Source organism: Phytophthora cinnamomi, assembly GCF_018691715.1.
Source record: "Phytophthora cinnamomi strain GKB4 chromosome Unknown Contig43, whole genome shotgun sequence".
In the NCBI taxonomy this organism is placed as follows: Eukaryota; Oomycota; class Peronosporomycetes; order Peronosporales; family Peronosporaceae; genus Phytophthora; species Phytophthora cinnamomi.
The window spans coordinates 285,388-298,220 of NW_027150976.1; positions in this window are offsets into that span (position 1 = coordinate 285,388).

Here is a 12,833-nt window from a genome sequence, read left to right on the forward strand (position 1 = left end):
GGGTTGTTTTGGTCCTCGAAACCATCTGGCTGGTCCATATAGAGTTCCTCGTCCACGTCACCGTATAGAAACGCGGTGTCAACATCCACGTTTTCAGCCTCCATGTCTTCCTCTGCAGCAATTGCCACAACCATGTTGATGGACTCCTTGCGTGCTACAGGAGCGAACGTCTCCGTGTAGTCAACTCCTGGGCGTTGTGTGAAGCCCTTTGCCACCAAACGAGCCTTGAACTTGATAATTTTCCCGCTCGGGTCTCGCTTGATGCGGAAAACCCACTTGCACCCGATTGCCTTTTTGTCTGATGGCATATCCACCAAAGTCCAGGTGCGGTGATCCTCAAGCGACTTCATCTCGCTTTCCATGGCACGCAGCCACTCGTCCTTGTACTTGCTGCGCATAACTTCGTCGTATGAAACAGCACGCTCGCCGTCGTCGTCTTCAGTAAGTAGACAGTAGAGGGAATCGAACTCACCCTCAAAATCGTCCAAGTTGAACTCACCACGTCGAGTCCCGGGGTACTCGTCCTGGTAGCGCACAACTCCACGCCTTTTGCGTGCCGGACGCACCATCCACTCCTCCTCGCCATCTCTCCCCGGAGTGCTAGAGCCACGCGTCGGCACAGAGTCAGTCGGCCCGCTGTGATTATCAGGTTCCCGGCGTGGGTGAGTTGGGGTGTGCGGAAACCTTCCTCAACGCTGGGTTCTTCCGTGCGCTCCTCTTCTTCGTCGTTGCCGATGATATCGATCACCTCCTGGCTGCCCTCCTTACGCGCCGTAGCGAGTGGGGCTTCAGCAAACGTCACACTCCTTGAAATCACGATTGATCCGTTAGTTGGATCCAGCAGTCGATATGCTTTGTGCTGTTTGGCGTAGCCGAGGAAAACGCACTTGATACCCGAGTCATCCAGCTTTTGCGTTTTTGCTTGGTCACATGGGCATAGCACTCGGTCCCAAAAACGCGCATGTGCTCCAGACGTGGCTCCCTTTTGTAAACCAGTTGGAACGGACTTGAGTGTGGGTTTGAAGTGTTAGGCAACACGTTCCGAATGTCTGCTGCAGTCATCATAGCCTCACACCAGTACGACTTGTCAATCCCGCTCTCTTTCAGCATGCAGCGTGTCATTTCGACCAGAGTACGGTTCATTCGCTCTGCCATACCGTTTTGCTGCGGGTTGTATGGTACCGTAAACTCCTGCTTGACCATCTTGTCGTCGCAAAGAGTCTCCATTGCTGCGTTGCAATACTCACCACCATTATCACTGCGTAACACCTTAACCTTGATGCCCGCGCTTGTTTCTGCCTCTTTGAGAAATTTCTTGAACGCCTCACACACTTCGCTCTTCTTGCGCAGTGGATAGATCGTCACAAAACGGCTTTTCATCAAAATAAAGCTCACAATATACTTGTAGCCCGACTTGGATGCGGGGTGACAGGCCCCAACACATCAGAGCACACGGTGGTGTCATTGCGTGCACTCTCCCTGGCTTCGAGCTCCTTCTCGGTTGAACTGAATGGCTTGCGTGCTTGTTTCGCAGTCGCGCATACACCACACACGGTTCCAGGTGCAACTTGCGCACCACTGAGTTTTCCGTCCTTAACCATGGAGTTCAACGTGCTGAAAGACACGTGACCGAGTCGCCGATGCCACAGACCAACGTCGTTTTCAGCCACATGACACTCCTCACCACCATCAGTGTTGAGGTACATCAGCTTGCCTTGCTTCCTACCCGTCGCCACCACTTGGCTGCCGCGTTTCACAACGCACCGCTCGCTGTCCATAGTCACGGTCATACCGCGTGCTGTTGCAGCCGTCAGAGAGAACAGGTTCTTGTTTAAGTCTTCAACATGCAACGTGTTTTCCAGCCGCGCGTTTATCCACGAACTTTCAGTCCAGACACGCAAAACAACTGTTCCAAAGCCGAGAATCTTCAAGTTCGCACTGTTCTTTGCGCTCAATATGCTGCGCGCAGTCTTTATAGCCGAGTACTCGTGAAAGGCGTCGCGTGTCTTGCACATGTGTGCCGAAGCACCACTATCCATCACCCAGCTCTCGCTCGCAAAGCGTCGGTCGCGTTAAACGCAACGTTTGACTGGTCTTGGATACTATCATCGGGACTTGCCCTAGAACGGCAATCCCTCGCGTAATGGCCCATCTTGCCACAGTTGAAACACGCTCCGGAGAATCCCTTCTTGCGTCCCCCGCGTGTGTTCTTCTTCTTCTGTTGCTGCTTTCCATTGCCCTTACCGGCAAGAAGCGCGGTCGCCTCTTCGACGCGCGTCGAGTCCTTTTGACGCACTTCTTCCGCAATCAGCTTGCTCACGAGGTCTGCAAGCTTGAAATCGCTCACTGACATGCGAAATGCTTGAACCAGGCTCTCGTAGCTCGATGGTAGACTCCGCAACATCGTCGCACAGACGTCTTCTTCGCTTGGTTCACACCCCGCGTTCTTCATATCCATCACGAGCTTCTCTAACTCCGTTACGTGATTGCTGACGGAGGATGCTGTAAACTTGAACGCCGAGAACTTCTCTTTGAGCCACAGTCGGTTCGCCATGTCTTGAGTCTTGTGGAACGTTTTCAATGTGTCCCACGCTTCCTTCGCAGTCTTGGACGTCACCACGTGCATCAACTGCGAGTCGTTGAGGTTGAGCACAATCGCCGCGTGCGCTTGCTGCTCCTTCGCCGAGGCCACCTCGGCTTCTCCGCTGACCGCATCCCACAATCCCTTGGACATCAGGTACATCTTCATCTTGTAGCTCCACAGCGAGTAGTTCGAGCCGTCGAAAGGCTCGACTTTGAACTTGGTGTCGGTACTTGGGCTCATAACCAAAAGGAAGTTGGACTACGAGCTGTAAAGCTTGAAACACTTAAAGACGGCTTCGGGCCGAGATTGCAAAACCAAAAGTAAGATTGATTGAGTGAGTTTTAGCTTCTAACCTGCCTACTATGCTCTCTTGTTGGCAAAAAGAAAAGCAAACATCTGTGGGAATCGAACCCACGACCTTCGAGTCAAAGACCCGGTACTAACCCACTAAGCAATACAGACTTGTGCAAAGTCATGGACACCCTACTCCTACATATGCAAATACTATGCACCCACCCGCGCATCCACGCAGCTTGAACATCCACACGCGCTCCCACGCGCTCGTCCTCATGCACACGCAGCCTGCGCGTCTCATCTTGAGCATTGGACGCCGCCACAAAGCCTCGCACACGCGCACACACACACGCACGCACACGCACGCACACGCACACGCACACGCACACGCACGCACACACAATGGCGCGCCAAGTGTGAAGCCACGCGCACGCATCACCCTTTAACAAGTGCGAAGCTAGGAGGGAGACAACCCCTGAAAAAAAAACAATCGCCGGGGGCCAGTGGCGTTCTCGTACTTGGATGGAAGGTCGTACCTTCACCCGGCGTCCTTGATTGTGTGAGCCTTGGCTTGGATACCGTCCCTGGTGTGTGAGGGAGGAGGAATGGCCTTGGTTCATGTTTGATTTGGCTGTGAGCCGTGGCTGGAAGCCTGCCCTGGTGTGTGAGGGAGCGGAAATGTCGTGACTTGCGGTTGCCGTGGTTGTGAGTTGTAACTTGGCGTCCGACCTAGTGGAGGGAGGCGTCAGGTCACCGCTTGCAGTCTTCTTTGATTTTTCAATGTGCAGCTGTGATGCCGGTGTTCTGTGGCTGTAGACTTCTGCCCTGAAGAGAGAGGGGGGAGTAGCTTGAAATCGCCTGATTGGAGACCGTGACCGGCGAGAGGGGTCGTAGTCGATAGTCGCGTGGTTTGAATCTGCCCTGGAGAGAGAGGGGGCACGGAACATTGGTCCGCGATGATGCAGTTGGGCTGGCGAGAGGAGCCTGGTAGCGTTGTTGTTGCTTGTATCTTGGTAAGTTCTTCGGCTTCAGGTGGAATTCTATATGACTCTTCGATACACAGAAATCCACTTGAGGTCGCGATAGGCGCGTACGTGCAAATTGTCGAGGCAGCTGTTACCTAGTCTGTGTAAGCCGCGGCGAGTTTGATGGGTTCGTGCTTGGTTGACTTCTGTTGACTTGGCGTGAGACCGGAAGATTTGCTCCGCCCGATAGGTGGTACAGTTGCTAAGAGAGGATAGGGAATCTGTTGGCTTGACTGCGGCGGAAATTCTGGAACTGATCTTGGACTGCTTCGGCTGGTCTGAGTGTTGCGACGGAGTAGCTGCTGCGGTTGAAACGATGCGTAGTACCTGCCTCACTGTCGGCGTTCAAGTACCCTCTTGAATGTTGACCCAGGCTTTGTGGATTGACGAACGTCTAGCCGGTGGCGCAGCGAGCCTTGACAGGCCCCAATTGGCTTCCAGATTCTTGGATCTGGACCTTTGCTGCGTCGACTGGAGAGATGTATGTCATCTGCTTGATGCTTGGACTTGAATACGCCTATCAAAAGTCATGTCTGGAATGCCTAGGCGTTGGTCTCAGGGATCCATAAGCGGTAGAATGCTTGTGGCGGCTCTGTGGCGGCAATACCGAAAGCGGACCTTACGTGGCGGCTCCGTGTGCGTGCCAAGGTGAGAAAGAGGGTGCTTTCTGTTAAAGGGTGATGCGTGCGCGTGGCTTCACACTTGGCGCGCCATTGTGTGTGCGTGCGTGTGCGTGTGCGTGCGTGTGCGTGTGCGTGTGCGTGCGTGTGCGTGTGTGTGCGCGTGTGCGAGGCTTTGTGGAGGCGTCCAATGCTCAAGATGAGACGCGCAGGCTGCGTGTGCATGAGGACGAGCGCGTGGGAGCGCGTCTGGATGTTCAAGCTGCGTGGATGCGCGGGTGGGTGCATAGTATTTGCATATGTAGGAGTAGGGTGTCCATGACTTTGCACCAGTCTGTATTGCTTAGTGGGTTAGTACCGGGTCTTTGACTCGAAGGTCGTGGGTTCGATTCCCACAGATGTTTGCTTTTCTTTTTGCCAACAAGAGAGCATAGTAGGCAGGCTAGAAGCTAAAACTCACTCACTCAATCTTACTTTTGGTTTTGCAATCTCGGCCCGAAGCCGTCTTTAAGTGTTTCAAGCTTTACAGCTCGTAGTCCAACTTCCTTTTCTTTCTAGCCCAGACGTCGAAACCTTGATAGCATGTGGGGTGCGAGAGTGACGGCTCTCTTTGAGTTGAGTTGTGTCCGGTGGGGGTTGAAAGGTGATGGTCGTCCTTGTAGGGAGGCGGCAACAAGCGGTTCTGTGTTAATTCCGCTGAAAGCACCTGGATCTTTCATTCGTACGCGCCAGCGCCTTGCGGTTACTTCAGGCTTGCCCTTCAGAAAGGTGAGTACAGTAGCCCCTCGTAGGACCCCAAATAGCTTGTTATCCCTTAGACTGCCGCAAGGTAGTCTTTCCCGGCTCGAACGGAGTGGCCACCTTGTCGTGGTGGGCCGGCTTTTAAACTAAGAGCCACTCCCTTGCACTGACGCTGGCACGACGCCGTCGGTTGCAGTATCACCAGTCGTGCTCGTAGTAGTAGTAGTAGTAGTAGAACTAACCGTAATCCGTAATACATCCGCAATATGATCCACAAATCTAACCCACTTGCTCTTGTTTTTTCTTCTTGCCATGGACCGGAACGCTCGCAGATGTAACCGTACGTAAGCTAACCCATTGTGTTTAACGTAGGGCGCCGATGTAGCCACTTCTGCATGGTACAGTCGCTTGTTTCGATGAAGCCAAAGTGACCGGAGAACACAACATCTAATGATGTTGAAGACAGCTTGGACCGCATAATCACCGTAAGTACGAACTGTAGATAGTCGTAGTCGAATCGAACTTGCATAAATCACCAACTTCCAATCGATATCTCCATCAATGAGGTCTTGAAAAGGTCGTAGGTAAAAGTCCCATTGAAAGCGAGCCACGGCGCAATGCCAAAAGAGATGGTCCGCCGTCTCCTTGGTTGAGCAACCGTGTACGCAATCACTTGAAGTGGCTACTTGGGTACGCCATCCGAACTTGTAAAGAAAGCCGAGAGCATTGTGTTGTAGACGAAACTTGAGATCGGCAAAGACTGACAAAACATGGCGATCCCAAGAGATCTCCGTGTGCCACATGCAATCTGTCGATCCAAATCTGTGTACACCAAGTTGTTTCAGCGGGAGTTCAGGAATCTTCGAGTCGTTGCGCTCCTTCAATACCAATTGTACAAAGTCTTTGTTCTGCATATCTTGCACCATTTTGCCGTCGAAACTCCAACCATGAAAAGCTGCTTCCAGTTGCGCCTGTCGAGTCGGTCCGCAGATCGGTCTTGTCGATGGCGTAATCAAGTTGAAGCGAGCGATGGTGTCGGTTATCAGTCGAGTCCGTGACGCGGGTCGACTAAAGATTTCCACTGGTAGTAGCGATAGCAATAGTTCCCGCGTAACGTAGTCGCCATGATAATTGACAAAGTCTCGGAGACGGACAAAGCCTAGCTCCTTGAGTGTGCCAATCGTCGTGGAGCTTACGACGCTAAGCGGTCGGTTCGCTTTCCCGAAGGAGAAGTGAACATTGAGCCAGATCGGCATGCCTTCAACATGGCCTTTCCAATCCACCGAACCATCAGAGCTATGTAGGTCTGCCCAGAGCCGTAACGTAGTTCTCCAGTACTTGGGTAGTGGGGTCCATTGTTGTCCGCGTAGATTAGCGTAGAGAATGTCGAATCCGGTGCCAAGGGAGCCTAATGCGGTCGAGCACAACTCCAATGCCGGTGCAAACCAGCGGGGGGTCGTCGCCGTCTCGTATGTGGCCGCAATAGCATCGCGTAGACACTTCAAGTGCATAGCCTGGATAAACTCTTTGACCGGCGTAAGGCCTAGTCCACCCTTGGCAATGTCGATGAAGATCCATTCTTTGGCGAACTTGCCTGGTTCAGCTGCCGCGTTGTCTGTGTCCTTCGAATGAACAAAGTTTCGGATGATGATATCCACCGTTTTAAGGTCAGACGGATGGACGCAGGTAACGCTGGCTGTGTACCAGAGTAAGGGTAGAATAATGCTTCGCAGCAAAACCACCTTTCCTCGAAGGGTACGTGCTCGATACTTCCAAATGGCACACCGTGCACGCATCTTGGTAATCACCGCGCTGAGCCTTTGTTGGGCTGTGATGGACGCGCCTTGCAAAACACCAAGCAGCTTCACAGTGTCGGTGATGCCGAGGACTTTGAGTGCGGTTGAAGCGCGTAGTCGATCCAGTTTAGCCCGAGACGCTCGATGGGTAAACGGCATAATGCACGTTTTCTTCACGTTGAGTCGGAGGCCAGCTGCTTCGGCATATTCTTGAACCAAGTTCAGGAATCGCGTAGCGTCTTGTACGTCCTTCAATAACCCAGTGCAGTCGTCGGCAAAGGCCATCAGCAGGTGAGGCAGAGTGATGTCATTGACTGCTAAACCGCTGGAGGACAACCGAGACCGTAGAAAGTTCAACAGTGGTTCCACAAAGACCACGAAGAGTCCAGGCGACAGTGGGTCCCCTTGCCGAACACCAGCACCCAATAGAAACGGGTCGCCGGGCGAGTTGTTCAGTAAGATGCTCACCGAAGTCTGGCAATAGAAGGTCTTCACCCATGCACGGAAGGTTGTCCCAAACCCGAAGTGTTGAAGTACCATGTCCAGGGCTGGCCATAGTACACTGTCGAAGGCCTTGGCAAAATCCAGGAGAACCGCGCACGCGTCTGGATAGCGATCCTTGCACAGCTCTTGTAAGTCTTGAAATTGTAGTAGTAGATGTCGTATTGATCTTCCAGGTACAAACCCCTTCTGATCCTCGTTTATGATCCCAGGTAGCACATCCCCAAGCCGCCAAGCCAGCACCTTCGGTGCAAGCTTTGCATCATGGTTCAGGAGCGTGAGCGGCCGGTAGTTCCCAGGTAAGGAGCGATCACCGGCTTTGTACAACAGCGATAGGTGCGCCCGTCGCTGAAACTTTGTCATCTTGCCCTTGCTTAACTGGAAATCATGTATGACTTCGTAGATCCGCGCCCACAAGTCCGGTGCCAACTTGTAGTATTCGATTGGTAGTCCATCTGGACCTGGAGCCTTGTCGTTGGACGACTTCATGATCGCCGTGTAGAAGTCATGCGCCGTGATCGGGGCATCCAGCATGGCTTGTTGCTGAGGCGTGAGCTTGGCAACAGTGTCACGGAGCAGTCGGGCGAGCTTCAGCGGTCGGTACGTAGCCGTGCGAGTTAACTTGAGATCAGGGGAGGTTGACTGGAAAAGCCTCCCCCAGTACTGTCGATGTCCAGCTGCGATCTTCTCGGGATCTTCCGTGACTGATCCGTCGTCTTGTTGCAGTTCGGTGATCGGAGATCGAAGCAGGTCTTGTTTGGGCGCGCACAACCTGCTGGTGGGGCGCCAGATCCGGGTTCTAACAAGACACTCTACGCTGGCGTGTCGCCAGGTTTACAAGGTCGCCTTGGGCAGTGGGCCGCCTTGTTGCCCCCGCGGACACTCGAAACTGTGAAGTGAAGCAAAGGTGAAGACGAGATCCTGGGCGCGATGACAGCCAGTATCACTCCCAGGTCTGAGGTGGATCGGGCGTTAATTGCGATCGCACCTAAGAATGAGCCTAAACGCCAGATCCAAGTGCCGATCCCGACCGTTAAGCCAGACGAAGAGCTCTTTGTCGCCAGTTTCGATGGATCTGCGCGCGTCAAGCGTGGTGGAGGTGCCTACAGCGCGATTTTGTGGAAATTACCTGAGTGGAATATTGTGAGGGCACGATCCGGCTACGCCGAAGGACTGACCGTTAACGAGGCGGAATATCATGGTTGAGTACTATGCATGGATCTGCTGGAAGGGGAGGATCTGCGAAGACTAGTGATTTGTGGGGACTCGAATTTGGTGATCCGCCACGTGCGAGGAGAGATCGACTGCAAGGCGCCGGGGCTTACGTTGTTGAGACAGAAGGCGTTGGATCGACTGCGGATCTGACCACATCATGAGCTGGTACATGTCAAACGCGACTGGAACAGCAGCGCTGATAGCCTTGCGAGTGCGGCATTGCAGCGGCAAGGTGGGATCCTGATGGATGAGCCGAAGGATCTGGAGGATCTGGTCACCCTGAACCGTCTAAATGAAATCTTGGTGACGGAGGCGGAAAGCGACGACTCGGAAGCCTATATCTCGCCCGTGACCATCAGATCCAACGCTGGATCTAGATCCAGATCCAGGTCCGGTGCCGGATCTGGATCCAGGCCCAGATCCACCCCGTCCGCTCTTCAGGAAGAAGTGGTGATAGAGATGAGGATCGAGCGGATCCGGCAAGCGCAAGATGAGGAGGCGTGGATATGGGGTCTCAAGAAGTTCCTGATGGGCTCGGTGCAAGATTTGACGCCTGAAGAGGCCAGATCCTACGGTAATGTCGCGATGAATTATGATGTGGATCTGAGCGATCTGCTGTTCTACTGCCCCCCTACGAAGAGATCCGAGTCGGATCGTGATGGACTAATGAGGCTGGTAGTCCTGGTGTGGTGTAGTGCCACACCAAAATTCGGTGGCCAGCATGTGACCCGACACCGACTTTTGGTGGCAGCAGCCTGGACGAGCGAAGGTGTTTCAACGTCAGAGCGGTCTGTCGTTGCAAAGTGAGAGCGGAAACGGTACTTCTCACTGAGTCAAGAAGTCAGCGGGATCTCAAGATAGTTACATAGGGACTCAATGAGGGGTCAGTTGAGATCCGAAACCCCTTCATTTCATTAGGTATTTGTATAGGACGCAGGAAAAAGTAGATAAGAGCCCTAGCGGCTCTCCGGAGAGATAACAAACAAACAGAGCAAAATTTTCCAAGTCCAAGACAAGCGTACTGTGGTATCGGGAAATGAAGCCGAAGCCAAAACCCGAAGGCGGGACGAGGAGCGAAGAAGACTCGAGGCGTCGGCGCCAAATCACAACCCATCGCCAGTCATTGGACCAAACTCCCCGATCGCTGATTGGCCTAAATAGGCCGGTGACGATGACTCGTCGACGGTCCCAAGTCGAGCGTGGGCGGTTGCAGCTCGCTAAGTACGGTGTGAACCTACTGGCAAGATCCGAACTTATGAGTCGTCGGCGCCTGTCCCCAGTCGTCGGTGGCGTTTCAGCGGCCGTTTGAGTCGTCGGTAACGCCGCCACGTCGCAGAGAAAGCACCGAAGAGTCGTGAGTTACAACTGGCGGTCCAAAACGGACGCGTTTATACTAGATATTTGTATTGATCGATAGGAAACTTAAGAGAAGACAAGATAAGCCTTCGGGCAACAATAACAGAACAGCTTTTCCTCCCAACCACGCAAGGGCGACACCGGTGCCTGCAGTGAACGACCTGCAGCTCAAGGTAAAGGATTATGACTGTCGGTGGGCACATCTACTAGTGTAGCGTGTGTTCATCCCTGGCAGGGCCAAGAGTTAGTGGCCGGTGTATTGGTAGCGACGAGTCGTCGTCAGGAACTGGAGGAGTGAGAGCGCACTCCATTTATTTCTTCCCGCCGGAGTACAGCTCCGGCACCCTCGTATCACGCCGTAAAAGGCCGGGACCCTTCCTTCTGAGGGACTGCGAGGTGTATTTTGTGTGTGAGAGCGTGCTAGCCTTTGCTCGTGGCTAGTGACGCTGAGGCTTCCGTCGGTCGACTAGCGGAAGCTCGGTACACAGGGGAAACATCAACCCGATGCAAGGGAAAGTTCCTGGGCCTTCAGGTTCTAACCCTAACAAGCCCATTGAGTCTTCGGTGACTTGGTGGGTGTTGTTGGTGGGGAAAGTGTGCCTTATATAAATTAGCGCGTGTTCCTACACGACAACTGGTGCCGCGACCCGGGATTGGTGTGACCTTCTGTGTTTCGTGCAACGGCAGGTCGATCGACTTTACGAGCAACCAAGAAGAACAAGAACAAGAAAAAGAAGAGAAAAAGACGAAGAAAGAAGAAAATGGCGAAAGGATCACGTTCAGCGGTACCAGCAACTCCAATGAAGACTGGCGGAACGCGTGGCGACGACTCGACTGCAGCCCTGATCACGCCTCACCTCGACCCGATTGCCGAGCGAACCGTCAGCTTCGACGACTCGATGACTGGATCCGACGCCAAGGACGAAGAAATGGATGAAGACTACGACGATTACCTGGAGGAGAAGGCGCCTGCGCCAGCGGTGGTGACACCCGAGACTCCGGAAAATGCAGTGCTGTCTGCGGGACGCAGTGCGGGCACGCGTTCGTTGTCGCGAAACCTCGCGGTTGAGCTTGACGATGACACGCGCTCCGTGACGCGCAACCTCGCGGATGAACTGGATGATGTGGATGGCCCAGGGCCAGCATATGACGACTTGGAAGACTTTGAAGACGCCGCCGACGACTCGAGGTCACCGGTCCTGACGACTCAAGTGACCGAGCAAACCTCCGGTAACCGGCCGCCACTCAACGGTGACACGCCGGCGGCCAACAAGGTTCTCGGTCGACTTTACGAAGAGATGAAGAAGAGCGACTGGGGCGAGCTATTCGAGCCAACGATGACTCGCCAAGCGGTTTGGGCCGATTTGTGTCACGAGTTGGCTCGCCCAGTGAGTTCCGTAACAATCGAACAAGTGGTGAAAGAAACCGAGCGATTTCTGAAAGCATTGGGGCTTCGGCCTCTGGAGCACCCTTCGCCGTCGACTCTGGAGTGCTGGGTGCCGGCCGAAGCGGGCGCGGAGCTCTGGAAATGGAAGAAGCGACTCCGCACAGCCTTTGGTGTGAACTCGTTCACTCTGGATGACTCGCGGAAGACTCGTGCGGCTCGCGAAGTGGTCGACCCGGCTAGCGTACCGCTGCCGATGACTCCGAAGAGGGCGATCCGTGAAAACCCCAGCCAAAAACCCACCGGAGGGGTGTTTAGCGCGTCGGGGGAGCGATCCCCGTACTTTCAAGACTCCCACATGGTGACTCCACCAACTACGGGCTACCCAGACCGTGCTGGACGCACCACCGATGACTCAAAATCGGCCAGGAGCAAGAAAAGCAGTTCAAGACGGAGCAAGAGCCGCCGCTACCAGTCCACCGACTACTCGTCGGACGAAGAAGCGGGTTTTGCCGGTGATGGAGGGGCGCAGATGGGCGAATACCTGCGCCAAATCCGTGAGGTGACCGAATCCGGGCTGCTTAACGCGACTCCAAGGATCGAGGTGGCAACACATCGCCCACTAGGGCAGATCAAGGCGTTCTCGGGCGCCAGGAACAAGAGCGAGAACTCGATGCAATGGCTTCGCGCCTTTGTCTACGAGATGAAAGGAACGCGAGCATCGCCCAACGAATGGTGCATGCCTTCGAGCTGAGTCTTCGGGACGGTGCTCTACATTGGTACCGACAACTGCCCAAGAAGACCAAGCGAACGTGGAGCCTCTTAAGCGAAGACTTCATCAACTACGATTGCTCCCAGTTCAGCCAGTCCGCAGGGACTCGCTACTACTCGGCCAAGCGCGAAGACAAAGAACATGTTTGCGACTACCTAAACCGGCTCAATGGATATGTCAGGAACGCCGGAATTCAGTTTGAGAGCAACCGCCGCAAAGCACGCGACCACGTCAAGCGGTTTCTCGAGACTTGCGGTGACCGAGGGCTCGAACGGAGCCTGTGCCACCTGCGCATCTCAGATATACATGAGTTGGAAGAGATGATCCAAGAGATATTGAAGATTGACGAGCGCAATTCGTCCCGCGAGTCGCCGCTGCATCACTCTCGAGATCGGGATATCTCCCGACGACGTGATGACCGACGTCGCGATGACTCGCGCCGCCACGAGCGCTCGGAAGACACTCGCCGACGTGGTGACCGCCGCCACGACGACTCGCGAGATGCTTACAACCGCCGCGACCGACGCGAACGAGATTATGAGCGT